Genomic DNA, 15,769 nt, shown 5'->3' on the forward strand with positions numbered 1-15,769 from the left:
GTTCAGCACCATTTTCCTGCCTGCAGTTCCTGTACACAGACGCTGACAGAGCTGTCCCTCCAAGCAAGTCCAGCTATCCTGTGTTGTACCAGGGGGTTGTAGATGGGGGGAGACGGTAAATTAGTTCTGTGTAACTATTACAGTACACAGTGGGCGCTGGTAAGGGGTGTCCTTTATCAAAACAGCACTGTGTGTGGGTTGGCTCCAATCTCTGTTTCTCTTTTGCCATTCTCAGGAGGAAACTCTGTTTAGCCTCACCTGTACACGTGTGTGGAGAGTTTGGGGTCTCCAGTTAGCTATGTCCAGCGACTCTGTCATATGCGGCTGAGGATATGTCCTCTCAGGATGATCTTATCCCATGTAATCAGGATTGCACTGTTGTAGCGCAGATACCAGCAAGGGAGCCTGCGTGGTTGTCCTCTATTAAAACTATGATTTCTCAGATTTCAACTAGGGTTGCTCAGAACGAATCTGCAACTCAGATTTTACAAAATTCTATGGCAGTTTGGTGCGGTTCTGTTACCTCAGGACACCCCTCTGTAGGTTCCCACAAACGTGCTCTTGCCCAGATTATGCAAGATGACACGGATACCGATTCTGACACGGCAGGTGGTGATGGGGATGTGCTCAGGGGGGCTGCATCTCTTGCTAAAGGGGTGCAGTTGATGATAGAGGCTATTAGAGATGTGCTGAATATTGCTGACACAACTCTTGAACAGGTTGAGGAGGCTTATGTCACTGATAAGAAAGCCTCGCTAACCTTCCCTGCATCCAAAGAATTAAATGCTATTTTTGAAAAAGCATGGGAAAACCCAGAGAAAAAATGTAATCCCTAGAAAGGTTCTGGTTGCTTTCCCTTACCCGGAGGAGGATAGAAAGAAATGGGAAAACCCACCCATAGTGGACGCGTCTATCCAGACTCTCGAAAAAGGTGGTTTTACCGGTTCCGGGATCTACCGAATTAAAGGAACCAGCTGATCGCAAAATTGATAATACGCTCAAATCCATATACACGGCTTCAGGGGCGATACTACGGCCTACTATTGCCTGTGCATGGATTTCTAAAGCTATAGTAAAGTGGTCAGGCACATTACTTGAGGATTTGGATACAATGGATAAAAGTGACGTTGAATTGTTTTTACGTAGCATTCAGGATTCTGCAGGATTTATGGTGGAATCCATGAAAGACCTGGGTTCAATGGCTGCAGGAATTTCTTCCATGTCTGTCTCGGCTCGTTGAGAACTGTGGCTGCGACAGTGGTTTGCAGACGTGGAATCCAGGAGAGTTGTGGAGACCTTACCCTACACAGGTCAGGCTCTCTTTGGGGAAGCGTTGGATGCGTGGATCTCCATGGCTACAGCTGGTAAGTCCCCTTTTCTTCCATCAGCAGCTCCTGCTACGAAGAAACCTTTTTCTTCACCTGCATCTCAGTCCTTTCTGGTTACTAAACCGAGAAAGGCCAAACCGTCCACCACCACCTTCAGAGGTGGCCGTCCAAAATCCAAGAAACCTGCTGCGGCGGGTTCCCAGGAACAGAAGCCTGCTTCAGGTACGCAAAAGTCCTCCGCATGACTGTGGACAGCGCGGCCTGGAGGTAGGGCCAGTGGGGGCGAGACTCAGACATTTCAGTCACGTCTGGGTGTCGTCAGGCCTGGACCCCTGGGAACTAGATATTGTCCCAGGGGTACCGGCTGGAATTTCAAGATCTCCCTCATCGGTTCTTCAAATCAGTCTTGTCAGCTCTGCCGGCAGACAGGGCTACTCTACAGGGAGCCATCCAGAAGTTGGTGGAGGCACAGCTCATTGTACCAGTCCCTCCACAAATTCAAAACACGGGTTACTATTCGAACCTTTTCGTGGTACCGAAACCGGATGGTTCGGTCAGGCCCATTCTGAACTTAAAATCACTAAACCCCTTTCTGCGGGAATTCAAGTTCAAAATGGAGTCTCTAAGGGTATTCACCAAGGTGATGGCGGAAATGATGGTTCTCCGCAGACAGGGGGTGAACATAATTCCATATCTGGATGATCTGCTAATAAAGGCATCATCCACGGAGAAGCTGTTATGGTTCTTAACTCTCACGACCCAGCTTCTCAGGAAACATGGTTGGATCCTGAATCTTCCAAAATCGCATTTGGAACCAGGTTGTCGCTTCTGGGAATGATCCTCGACACGTAAGTGCAGAGGGTGTTTCTTCCAGAGGATAAAGCTTTGGTGATTCAAACAATGGTCCGGGATGTCCTGAAGCCGTCCCGGGTGTCTGTTCATCAGTGCATTCGCCTTCTGGGGAAAATGGTGGCCTCTTACGAGGCGCTACAGTACGGGAGGTTTCATACTCTATCCTTCCAGCTGGATCTCCTGGACAAATGGTCGGGATCCCATCTTCACATGCACCAAAGAATATGTCTGTTGCCAAAGGCCAGGATTTCACTCCTCTGGTGGCTGCAATTACCTCACCTTCTGGAGGGCCGCAGGTTCGGGATTCAGGACTGGATCCTTCTAACCATAGATGCAAGTCTCCGGGGCTGGGGCGCGGTCGCTCAAGGGGAAACCTTCTAAGGAAGGTGGTCAAGTCTGGAAGCCAGCCTGTCGATAAACATTCTGGAACTAAGAGCCATCTACAATGGTCTTCTCCAAGCGGCCCATCTTCTGAGAAATCGTGCCATTCCAGTGCAGTCGCACAATGTAATGACAGTGGCTTACATAAACCGGGCAGAACGAAGATCAGAGCTGCAATGTCGGAGGTAACAAGAATCATCCTCTGGGCAGAAAAACACGTGTTGGCGCTGTCTGCGATCTTCATTCTGGGAGTAGACAACTGGGAAGCGGACTTCCTCAGCAGACACAACCTCCACCCAGGGGAGTGGGGTCTCCGTCCGGAGGTGTTCAAGGAGGTAATAGATTTTGGGGCGTACCCCAGATCGACATGATGGCCTCTTGTCTCAAAAAGAAGCTTCAGCGGTATTGATCCAGGTCGAGGGACCCGCAAGCAGTGGCGGTGGACGCCCTAGTGACTCCGTGGGTGTTCCATTCGGTGTACGTGTTTTCTCCACTTCTACTCATTCCAAGAGTTCTCAAACTCATAAGTTGAGCAAGAGTTCAGGCAATCCTCATTGCTCCGGACTGGCCAAAAAGGGCTTGGTACACGGATCTTCTGGATCTACTGCTAGAAGAACAGAGGCCTCTTCCTCTTCGGGAGGACCTGCTGCAGCAGGGGCCGTTCGCTTATCAAGACTTACCACGGCTATGTTTGACGGCATGTAAGTTGAACGCCAGATATTGGCTCGAAAGGGTATTCCGAACAAGGTTATTCCTACCTTGATACAGGCTAGGAAAGGAGTAACGTCTAAACATTACCATCGCATTTGGAAAAAGTATGTGTCTTGGTGTGAATCCAAGAAGTTTCCTACGGTAGAGTTTCAACTTGGACGATTTCTCCTCTTCCTCCAAGCAGGTGTGGATATGGGCCTGAGATTGGGCACCGTAAAGGTCCAGATTTCGGCCCTATCCATTTTCTTCCAGAAATAGTTGGCTGCCCTCCCGGAGGTTCAGGCCTTTTTGAAGGGAGTTCTGCACATCCAGGCTCCCTTTGTGGCGCCTTGGGATCTTAACGTGGTGTTGCAGTTCCTCCAGTCGGACTGGTTTGAGCCTCTACAGGAGGTGGAGGTCAAGTTTCTCACGTGGAAGGCTTCTGCTAGACGTGTGTCGGAGTTGGGAGCTTTGTCATGTACAGTAAAAGCCCATACTTGATCTTCCATGAAGATAAAGCTGAGCCCAGGATACGTCCGCAGTTCCTTCCGAAGGTTGTGTCGACATTTCATATCAACCAACCTATTGTGGTGCCAGTTGCTACTGACTCCTCAATTTCATCAAAGTCCTTGGATGTTGTAAGAGCTCTGAAAATCTATGTGAAAACACAGAAAATCGGACTCTGTCCTGTATGATCCCAAGAAAATTGGGTGTCCTGCTTCTAAGCAGACGATCTCTCGCTGGATCAGGTTCACTATCCAGCAGGCATATTCTACGGCAGGCCTGCCATTTTCTACGTCTGTTAAGGCCTACTCTACTCGTAAGGTGGGTTCTTCCTGGGCGGTTACCCGGGGTGTCTCGGCTTTACAACTATGTTGAGCGGCTACTTGGTCGGGGTCGAACACGTTCGCAAAGTTCTACAAGTTTGATACTTTGGTCTCTGTTTGGTCAATCAGTTCTGCAGGAGCCTCCGCGCTCTCCCTCCTGTTCTGGGAGCTTTGGTACATCCCCATGGTACTAATGTGGACCCTAGCCTCCTCTAGGACGTAAGAGAAAATAGAATTTTAATTACCTACCGGTAAATCCTTTTCTCGTAGTCCGTAGAGGATGCAGGGTGCCCGCCCAGCACTTCTTGATCCTGCAGGGGTTACTTAGTTCTGTAATGCTTAGTTCTTGGTAAGTACTGTTTCTTTACTTGGTAAGTAATGTTGTTCAGCGGTTGCTGATGTTTCAAGCTAGTTAGCTTGGTTTGGCTTGTGTGTGAGCTGGTGTGAATCTCGCCACTATCTGTGTATTATCCTTCTCCCGAAGATGTCCGTCTCCTTGGGCACAGTTTCTAGACTGAGTCTGGTAGGAGGGGCATAGAGGGAGGAGCCAGACCACACTCTCAAACTCTTAAAGTGCCAATGGCTCCTAGTTGACCTGTCTATACCCCATGTTACTAATGTGGACCTCAGCATCCTCTACGGACTACGAGAAAAGGATTTACCGGTAGGTAATTAAAATCCTATTTTGCCTGGTTTACATGGAAGTTTATCCATAGATACCTAGAGGGATAACAGAACAGGTATAAGTGCGTTAATATACACTGCTCAAAAAAATAAAGGGAACACTTAAACAACACAATGTAACTCCAAGTCAATCACACTTCTGTGAAATCAAACTGTCCACTTAGGAAGCAACACTGATTGTCAATCAATTTCCCATGCTGTTGTGCAAATGGAATAGACAACAGGTGTAAATTATGGGCAATTAGCAAGACACCCCCCAATAAAGGAGTTGTTCTGCAGGTGGTGACCACAGACCACTTCTCAGCTCCTATGCTTTCTGGCTGATGTTTTGGTCACTTTTGAAAGCTGGCGGTGCTTTCACTCTAGTGGTAGCATGAGACGGAGTCTACAACCCACACAAGTGGCTCAGGTAGTGCAGCTCATCCAGGATGGCACATCAATGCGAGCTGTGGCAAGAAGGTTTGCTGTGTCTGTCAGCGTAGTGTCCAGAGCATGGAGGCGCTACCAGGAGACGTGGAGGAGGCCGTAGGAGGGCAACAACCCAGCAGCAGGACTGCAAGGAGGAACAGGAGGAGCACTGCCAGAGCCCTGCAAAATGATCTCCAGCAAGCCATAAATGTGCATGTGTCTACTCAAACAATCAGAAACATACTCTATGAGGGCCCGACGCTTACAGCCCAACACCGTGCAGGACGTTTGGCATTTGCCAGAGAACACCAAGATTGGCAAATTCGCCACTGGCGCCCTGTGCTTTTCACAGATGAAAGCAGGTTCTCGCTGAGCATATGTGACAGAGTCTGGAGACGCCAAGGAGAACATTCTGCTGCCTGCAACATCCTCCAGCATGACCCTTTTGGCAGTGGGTCAGTAATGGTGTGGGGTGGCAGTTCTTTGGGGGGCCGCACAGCCCTCCATGTGCTCGCCAGAGGTAGCCTGACTGCCATTAGGTACCGAGATGAGATTCTCAGACCCCTTGTGAGACCATATGCTGTGCGGTTGGCCCTGGCTTCCTCCTAATGCAAGACAATGCTAGACCTCATGTTGCTGTAGTGTGTCAGCAGTTCCTGCAAGACGAAGGCATTAATGCTATGAACTGGCCCGCCCATTCCCCAGACCTGAATCCAATTGAGCACATCTGGGACATCATGTCTCGCTCCATCCACCAACGCCACGTTGCACCACAGACTGTCCAGGAGTTGGCGGATGCTTTAGTCCAGGTCTGGGAGGAGATCCCTCAGGAGACCATCCGCAACCTCATCAGGAGCATGCCCAGGCGTTGTAGGGAGGTCATACAGGCACGTGGAGCCCCACACACACTACTGAGCCTCATTTTGGCTTGTTTTAAGGACAAAGTTGGATCAGCCTGTAGTGCGTTTTTCCACTTTAATTTTGAGTGTGACTCCAAATCCAGACCTCCATGGGTTAATAAATTTGATTTCCATTGATAATTTTTGTGTGATTTTGTTGTCAGCACATTGAACTATGTAAAGAACAAAGTATTTAATAAGAATATTTCATTCAGATCTAGGATGTGTTGTTTTAGTGTTCCCTTTATTTTTTTGAGCAGTGTATAAAGCATTACACTCGCAATTAATTGGTAAAGGCGAGCCTGAACACGACATGTAGCTTGTCTGCGTCAAGGCACCTATTCCGAGGGAGGGTTACATTATTATTATTAAATGGTGAAACTTTAGGAAAGAGTGAAACATTATAGAGGTTGAGTATCCCATATCCAAAATGCTTGGGATCAGAAGTATTTTGGATATCGTATTTTTCCGTATTTTGGAATAATTGCATACCATAATGAGATATCATGATGATGGGACCTAAGTCTAAGCACAGAATGCATTTATGATTCTTATACACACAGCCTGAATGTAATTTCAGCCAATATTTTTAATAACTTTGTGCATTAAACAAAGTGTGTATACATACACACAATTCATTTGTTTCATATACACACAGCTTAAAGATCATTTAATACAATATTTTTAATAACTGTATTAAACAAAGTTTGTGTACATTGAGCCATCAGAAAACAAAGCTTTCACTATCTCACTCAAAGAAAATCCGTATTTCGGAATATTTGGATATGGGATACTCAACCTGTACTCAGTTGTTATACAATTATAATAAAGGGATGATTTATCCAAAAATAGAAATATAGACAGCACACGGCATTGTTTTTAAATGTATTCTTTATTTACTAAAAATAATTTTTCTTTTTTGTTAAAAATATATTTTAATAGTTTGCTTTTAATGGCGGTACTACAGGTCAAATACATTGACATTGATAATACAGATATATGGATAAAAATTTGTACAACAGAACATGGTCTATGACAGTGGTTCCCAAACCTTCTTGAATCACGGTGCCCTAGAGTCTCAGCATTTTTTCACAGGATAAAAGTTTATTATTGATATATTTAGAAAAAAAAAGGAAATTAAGTAAATTGTTCCTGCCTGTCATCTATAAGTTCAGTAATGTGGTGGTGTACAGTTGTGCTTCAGTTTGTCCACATATTTTATGATTGGCAGCCACTAGCAACACTGGTTTTGCCTATTACGTTGACCATAAATAATTTGATTTGGTCCTTGACCACCAATCCGAGGCACCCGTGCAAGAGCCTCGTGGCACCCCCAGGTGCCACCGCACACAGTTTGAGAACCACTGGTCTTTGATATCTTTCTTTCTCTGACGTCCTAAGTGGATGCTGGGACTCCGTAAGGACCATGGGGAATAGCGGCTCCGCAGGAGACTGGGCACAACTAAAGAAAGCTTTAGGACTACCTGGTGTGCACTGGCTCCTCCCACTATGACCCTCCTCCAGACCTCAGTTAGAATCTTGTGCCCGGCTGAGCTGGATGCACACTAGGGGCTCTCATGAGCTTCTAGAAAGAAAGTATATTTAGGTTTTTTATTTTACAGTGAGATCTGCTGGCAACAGACTCACTGCAGCGAGGGACTAAGGGGAGAAGAAGCGAACCTACCTAACTGGAGATAGCTTGGGCTTCTTAGGCTACTGCACACCATTAGCTCCAGACGGATCGAACACAGGACCCGACCTCGATCGTTCGATCCCAGAGCCGCGCCGCCGGCCCCCTTACAGAGCCAGAAGCAAGAAGTGTTCCGGAAAATCGGTGGCTGAAGACTTCTGTCTTCAACAAGGTAGCGCACAGCACTGCAGCTGTGCGCCATTGCTCCTCATGTTCACCTCACACTCCGGTCACTGATGGGTGCAGGGCGCTTGGGTGGGGGGGGGGGGTGGCCCTGAGGGCAATATAATACACCTTGGCTGGCAAATCTACACCATATATAGTCAGGAAGGCTATATAGGTGTAAAAATACCCCTGCCAGAATTCCAGAAAAAGCGGGAGAAGTCCGCCGAAAAAGGGGCGGGGCTATCTCCCTCAGCACACTGGCACCATTTTTCCCTCACAGCTCCGCTGGAAGGACGCTCCCTGGCTCTCCCCTGCAGTGTCAAGCTACAAAAGGGTAAAAAAGAGAGGGGGGGCACTAAATTTAGGCGCAGTATATATAATATAAGCAGCTATAAGGGGAAAAAACACTCATTTATAGTGGGATCCCTATGTTATATAGCGCTCTGGTGTGTGCTGGCATACTCTCTCTCTCTGTCTCCCCAAAGGGCTTTGTGGGGTCCTGTCCTCAGTCAGAGCATTCCCTGTGTGTGTGCGGTGTGTCGGTATGGCTGTGTCGACATGTTTGATGAGGAGGCTTATGTGGAGGCGGAGCAGATGCCGATAAATGTGATGTCACCCCCTGCGGGGCAGACACCTGAGTGGATGGACTTGTGGAAGGAATTACGTGAAAGTGTCAACTCCTTACATAAAAAATTTGACGACACAACTATGGGACAGCCGGCTTCTCAGCTCGTGCCTGCCCAGGCGTCTCAAAGGCCATCAGGGGCTCTAAAACGCCCGCTACCTCAGATGGCAGACACAGATGTCGACACGGATACTGATACCAGTGTCGACGATGATGAGACAAATGTAATGTCCAATAGGGCCACTCGTTACATGATTGAGGCAATGAAAAATGTGTTGCACATTTCTGATGTTACCCAGGGTACCACAAAAAAGGGTATTATGTTTGGGGAGAAAAAGCTACCAATGGTTTTTCCCCCATCTGAGGAGTTAAATGAAGTGTGTGAAGTAGTGTGGGCTTCCCCCGATAAGAAACTGGTAATCTCTAAAAGGTTACTAATGACGTACCCTTTCCCGCCAGAGGATAGGTCACGTTGGGAAACACCCCCTAGGGTGGATAAAGCGCTTACACGCTTATCAAAGAAGGTGGCACTACCGTCTCCGGATACGGCCGCCCTAAAGGAACCTGCCGATAGAAAGCAGGAGGCTATCCTGAAGTCTGTATATACACACACAGGTATTATACTGAGACCAGCTATTGCTTCAGCATGGATGTGCAGTGCTGCAGCTGCGTGGTCAGATTCCCTGTCAGAAAATATTGATACCCTAGACAGGGACACTATATTGCTAACCATAGAGCATATTAAAGACGCAGTCTTATACATGAGAGATGCACAGAGGGATATTTGCCGGCTGGCATCTAAAATAAGTGCACTGTCCATTTCTGCCAGGAGAGGGTTATGGACTCGGCAGTGGACAGGTGATGCCGATTCTAAAAGGCACATGGAAGTTTTGCCTTATAAGGATGAGGAGTTGTTCGGGGATGGTCTCTCAGACTTAGTTTCCACAGCAACAGCTGGGAAGTCGGCATTTTTACCACATGTCCCCTCACAACCAAAGAAAGCACCGTATTATCAGGTACAGTCCTTTCATCCCCAAAAGGGCAAGCGGGGAAAAGGCGCGTCCTTTCTGCCCAGAGGCAGAGGTAGGGGGAAAAAGCTGCAGCATACAGCCAGTTCCCAGGAGCTAAAGTCCTCCCCCGCTTCCTCCAAGTCCGCCGCATGACGCTGGGGCTAAACAGGCGGAGCCAGGTACGGTGGGGGCCCATCTCAAAAACTTCAGCAATCAGTGGGCTCGCTCACGAGTAGATCCCTGGATCCTTCAGGTGGTATCTCAGGGGTACAAGCTGGAATTCGAGACGTCCCCCCCCCCCCCCCGCCGTTTCCTCAAGTCTGCCTTGCCAACAACTCCCTCAGGCAGGGAGGCTGTGCTAGAGGCAATTCACAAGCTGTATTCCCAGCAGGTGATAGTCAAGGTGCCCCTCCTCCAACAAGGACGGGGTTACTATTCCACAATGTTTGTGGTACCGAAACTGGACGGTTCGGTGAGACCCATTTTAAATTTGAAATCCTTGAACACATACATAAAAAAATTCAAGTTCAAGATGGAATCGCTCAGGGCGGTTATTGCAAGCCTGGACGAGGGGGATTACATGGTATCACTGGACATCAAGGATGCTTACCTGCATGTCCCTATTTACCATCCTCACCAGGAGTACCTCAGATTTGTGGTACAGGATTGTCATTATCAATTCCAGACGTTGCCGTTCGGCCTGTCCACGGCACCGAGAGTTTTTACCAAGGTAATGGCCGAAATGATGATACTCCTTCGAAAAAAGGGAGTTTTAATTATCCCGTACTTGGACGATCTCCTGATAAAGGCGAGATCAAGGGAGCAGTTGTTGGTCGGGGTAGCACTATCTCAGAAGGTGCTACAACAGCACGGTTGGATTCTGAATATTCCAAAATCGCAGCTGATCCCTACGACACGTCTACTGTTCCTAGGGATGGTTCTGGACACAGACCAGAAAAAAGTGTTTCTCCCGGAGGAGAAAGCCAAGGAGCTGTCATCTCTAGTCAGAGACCTCCTAAAACCAAAACAGGTATCGGTGCATCATTGCACGCGAGTCCTGGGAAAAATGGTAGCTTCCTATGAAGCAATCCCATTCGGCAGGTTCCATGCAAGAACTTTTCAGTGGGACCTGTTGGACAAGTGGTCCGGATCGCATCTTCAGATGCATCGGCTGATAACCCTGTCTCCAAGGACCAGGGTGTCTCTGTTGTGGTGGCTGCAGAGTGCTCATCTTCAAGAGGGCCGCAGATTCGGCATACAGGACTGGGTCCTGGTGACCACGGATGCCAGCCTTCGAGGCTGGGGAGCAGTCACACAGGGAAGAAACTTCCAAGGACTATGGTCAAGCCAGGAAACTTCCCTGCACATAAATATTCTGGAACTGAGGGCCATTTACAATGCCCTAAGTCAGGCAAGACCCCTGCTTCAAAACCAGCCGGTGCTGATCCAGTCAGACAACATCACGGCAGTCGCCCACGTGAACCGTCAGGGCGGCACAAGAAGCAGGATGGCAATGGCAGAAGCCACAAGGATTCTCCGATGGGCGGAGAATCACGTGCTAGCACTGTCAGCAGTATTCATTCCGGGAGTGGACAACTGGGAAGCAGACTTCCTCAGCAGGCACGACCTCCACCCGGGAGAGTGGGGACTTCATCCAGAAGTCTTCCAGCTGATAGTAAACTGTTGGGAACGGCCACAGGTCGACATGATGGCGTCCCGCCTCAAGAAGAAGCTAGAAAGATATTGCGCCAGGTCAAGAGACCCTCAAGCAATAGCTGTGGACGCTCTAGTGACACCGTGGGTGTACCAGTCGGTTTATGTGTTCCCTCCTCTTCCTCTCATACCCAAGGTACTGAGGATAATAAGAAAAAGAGGAGTAAGAACTATACTCATTGTTCCGGATTGGCCAAGAAGAGCTTGGTACCCGGAACTTCAAGAAATGATCTCAGAGGACCCATGGCCTCTGCCGCTCAGACAGGACCTGCTGATGCAGGGGCCCTGTCTGTTCCAAGACTTACCGCGGCTGCGTTTGACGGCATGGCGGTTGAACGCCGGATTCTAAAGGAAAAGGGCATTCCGGAGGAAGTCATCCCTACGCTGATTAAAGCTAGGAAAGAAGTGACCGCGAACCATTATCACCGCATATGGCGAAAATATGTTGTGTGGTGTGAGGCCAGGAAGGCCCCAACGGAGAAATTTCAGCTAGGCCGTTTTCTGCACTTCCTACAGTCAGGGGTGACTATGGGCCTAAAATTAGGTTCCATTAAGGTACAGATTTCGGCTCTGTCGATTTTCTTCCAGAAAGAACTGGATTCACTGCCTGAAGTTCAAACATTTGTTAAGGGAGTGCTGCATATTCAGCCCCCTTTTGTGCCTCCAGTGGCACCTTGGGATCTCAACATGGTGTTGGAGTTCCTAAAGTCACATTGGTTTGAGCCACTCAAAACCGTGGATTTAAAATATCTCACGTGGAAAGTGGTTATGCTATTGGCCTTGGCTTCGGCCAGGCGGGTGTCAGAATTGGCGGCTTTGTCTTGTAAAAGCCCTTATCTGATCTTCCATATGGATAGGGCAGAATTGAGGACTCGTCCCCAGTTTCTCCCTAAGGTGGTATCAGCTTTTCATGTGAACCAACCTATTGTGGTGCCTGCGGCTACTAGGGACTTGGAGGATTCCAAGTTACTGGACGTAGTCAGGGCCTTGAAAATTTATGTTTCCAGGACGGCTGGAGTCAGGAAAACTGACTCGCTATTGATCCTGTATGCACCCAACAAGATGGGTGCTCCTGCTTCGAAGCAGACTATTGCTCGCTGGATCTGTAACACAATTCAGCTTGCGCATTCTACGGCTGGACTGCCGCATCCTAAATCTGTGAAAGCCCATTCCACCAGGAAGGTGGGCTCTTCTTGGGCAGCTGCCCGAGGGGTCTCGGCTTTACAACTTTGCCGAGCTGCTACTTGGTCAGGGTCTAACACTTTTGCAAAATTCTACAAGTTTGATACCCTGGCTGAGGAGGACCTTGAGTTCTCTCATTCGGTGCTGCAGAGTCATCCGCACTCTCCCGCCCGTTTGGGAGCTTTGGTATAATCCCCATGGTCCTTACGGAGTCCCAGCATCCACTTAGGACGTCAGAGAAAATAAGATTTTACTCACCGGTAAATCTATTTCTCGTAGTCCGTAGTGGATGCTGGGCGCCCATCCCAAGTGCGGATTGTCTGCAATACTTGTTTATAGTTATTGTTAACTAAAGGGTTATTGTTGAGCCATCTGTTGAGAGGCTCAGTTCTGTTTCATACTGTTAACTGGGTATAGTATCACGAGTTATACGGTGTGATTGGTGTGGCTGGTATGAGTCTTACCCGGGATTCAAAATCCTTCCTTATTGTGTCAGCTCTTCCGGGCACAGTATCCTAACTGAGGTCTGGAGGAGGGTCATAGTGGGAGGAGCCAGTGCACACCAGGTAGTCCTAAAGCTTTCTTTAGTTGTGCCCAGTCTCCTGCGGAGCCGCTATTCCCCATGGTCCTTACGGAGTCCCAGCATCCACTACGGACTACGAGAAATAGATTTACCGGTGAGTAAAATCTTATTTCTCTAACGTCCTAAGTGGATGCTGGGGACTCTGTAAGGACCATGGGGAATAGCGGCTCCGCAGGAGACTGGGCACATCTAAAGAAAGCTTTAGGACTATCTGGTGTGCACTGGCTCCTCCCCCTTTGACCCTCCTCCAAGCCCCAGTTAGATCTCTGTGCCCGAACGAGAAGGGTGCACACTAGGGGCTCTCCTGAGCTTCTTAGTGAAAGTTTTAGATTAGGTTTTTTATTTTCAGTGAGACCTGCTGGCAACAGGCTCACTGCATCGAGGGACTAAGGGGAGAAGAAGCGAACTCACCTGCGTGCAGAGTGGATTGGGCTTCTTAGGCTACTGGACATTAGCTCCAGAGGGACGATCACAGGCCCAGCTTGGATGGGTCCCAGAGCCGCGCCGCCGGCCCCCTTACAGAGCCAGAAGGCAGAAGAGGTCCGGAAAATTGGCGGCAGAAGACGTCCTGTCTTCAACAAGGTAGTGTCACGATCCGGGTATCTGGACGCCATTACTTACCCTTCAGATGCCTCCTAAGGCTGGCTCAGCGTTCCAGGACCGGATCCCGCTGTTCCTGAGTTTCCACATGCAGAATGTCAGAGTGGTGATTTCATCAGCTGCGGCCTCCGCTGTGCCCGCGTGGTTAAATGTGCGCTTGTCAGTCTGGCGTCTCCTGTCTCCTGTGGCCGGCGTCGCCATTACTGTTTCAATTCTCACATGGATTACAAACCAAACTTCCCTCCAAGTGTCTGCATGGGCGCAGCCATCTTGGATTTTGTCATCTGATCATTTCCACCAATCTGCTGTCTGTATTGTTGATTTGCATAATTGCCTAGCCAACCCCTTCCTTGCTGCAGGTATAAGTAAGCTGTGCCTGAGCAAGGAAGGCGTCAGTGCTTTGGTTGTCTAACCTAGTTCCAGTTTGTCTCTCTCCTGTGGTTGTCTTCCAGGTTCCAGCTCCTGTCTCCAGACTTCTGCTATAGAGATCCGCACCAGCATTCCATCTGCGGTGTAGCCTGACTCTCCGATCCATTCTGGACTCACCTGTTTCCAGTTACAACAATCACCTGCTTCCAGCCCAGCTTCCAGCAGTGTACAGCTTCTCTTAAAGGGCCGGTGTCCTTTCTGCAGTTTACCACTCTCCACCGGTATTATTATTTCACCGCTCTCAAACTCCAAACTTCATTATCAATCACCTGCTTCCAGCCCAGCTTCCAGCAGTGTACAGCTTCTCTTAAAGGGCCGGTGTCCTTTCTGCAGTTTACCACTCTCCACCGGTATTATTATTTCACCGCTCTCAAACTCCAAACTTCATTATTATTTCATCGCTCTCAAGTTCGTTTATTATTTAACTGGTTCCAGCCAGTATCCACTCCGTACCAACAACAGTCTGGTTCCAGCCAGTATCCACAGCAGCCGTTTTATCTTCAGCAGCCCAGCCTTTCCTGGAACACCAGCTGGTACGATCCTGGGTTCTCTCCATTGCTACAGTCAGGCCTCGTAAGGACTTTCCAACTAGAACATTATAAGAACTATCTCACACTACCAGTGCCTGTGGCCCTTGCCACCCTGTAGTACCCAGGAATTGTATTTATCCTCTGTTGACTTTTATGTTTCCTTTACTGCTGCTGTGTTACGGAGTTTGTCATAATAAACATCATTGACTTTTATCCTGGTTGTCGTGGTCACGCCTTCGGGCAGTTATTCTACATGTTACTTACATGTCTAGGGGTCTGATACAACCTCCCAGGTTCCGTTACATCTCAGCCCCTACAACTGAGGCTGCCTCCCGTCAGCTCAGGCCCTCAGTTGTGACAGGTAGCGCACAGCACTGCAGCTGTGCGCCATTGCTCTCAGCACACTTCGGTCACTGAGGGTGCAGGGCGCTGGGGGGGGGCGCCCTGAGACGCAATAAAAACACCTTGGATGGCAAAAAATGCATCACATATAGCTCCTGGGCTATATGGATGCATTTAACCCCTGCCAGAATACATAGAAAAACGGGTGATTAGGCCGCCGATAAGGGGGCGGAGCCTATCTCCTCAGCACACTGGCGCCATTTTCCCTCACAGCTCCGTTGGAGGGAAGCTCCCTGACTCTCCCCTGCAGTCACTACACTACAGAAAGGGTTAAAAAAGAGAGGGGGGCACTAATTAGGCGCAGTATTAACTATACAGCAGCTATAAGGGGAAAAACACTTATATAAGGTTATCCCTGTATATATATATAGCGCTCTGGTGTGTGCTGGCAAACTCTCCCTCTGTCTCCCCAAAGGGCTAGTGGGGTCCTGTCCTCTATCAGAGCATTCCCTGTGTGTGTGCTGTATGTCGGTACGTTTGTGTCGACATGTATGAGGAGAAAAATGATGTGGAGACGGAGCAGATTGCCTGTAATAGTGATGTCACCCCCTAGGGGGTCGACACCTGAGTGGATGAACTGTTGGAAGGAATTACGTGACAGTGTCAGCTCTGTATAAAAGACAGTGGTTGACATGAGACAGCCGGCTACTCAGCTTGTGCATGTCCAGACGTCTCATAGGCCGTCAGGGGCTCTAAAGCACCCGTTACCTCAGATGGCAGATATAGACGCCGACACGGATACTGACTCCAGTGTCGACGGTGAAGAGACGA

This window comes from Pseudophryne corroboree, chromosome 7, assembly GCF_028390025.1.
Source record: "Pseudophryne corroboree isolate aPseCor3 chromosome 7, aPseCor3.hap2, whole genome shotgun sequence".
NCBI lineage: Eukaryota > Metazoa > Chordata > Amphibia > Anura > Myobatrachidae > Pseudophryne > Pseudophryne corroboree.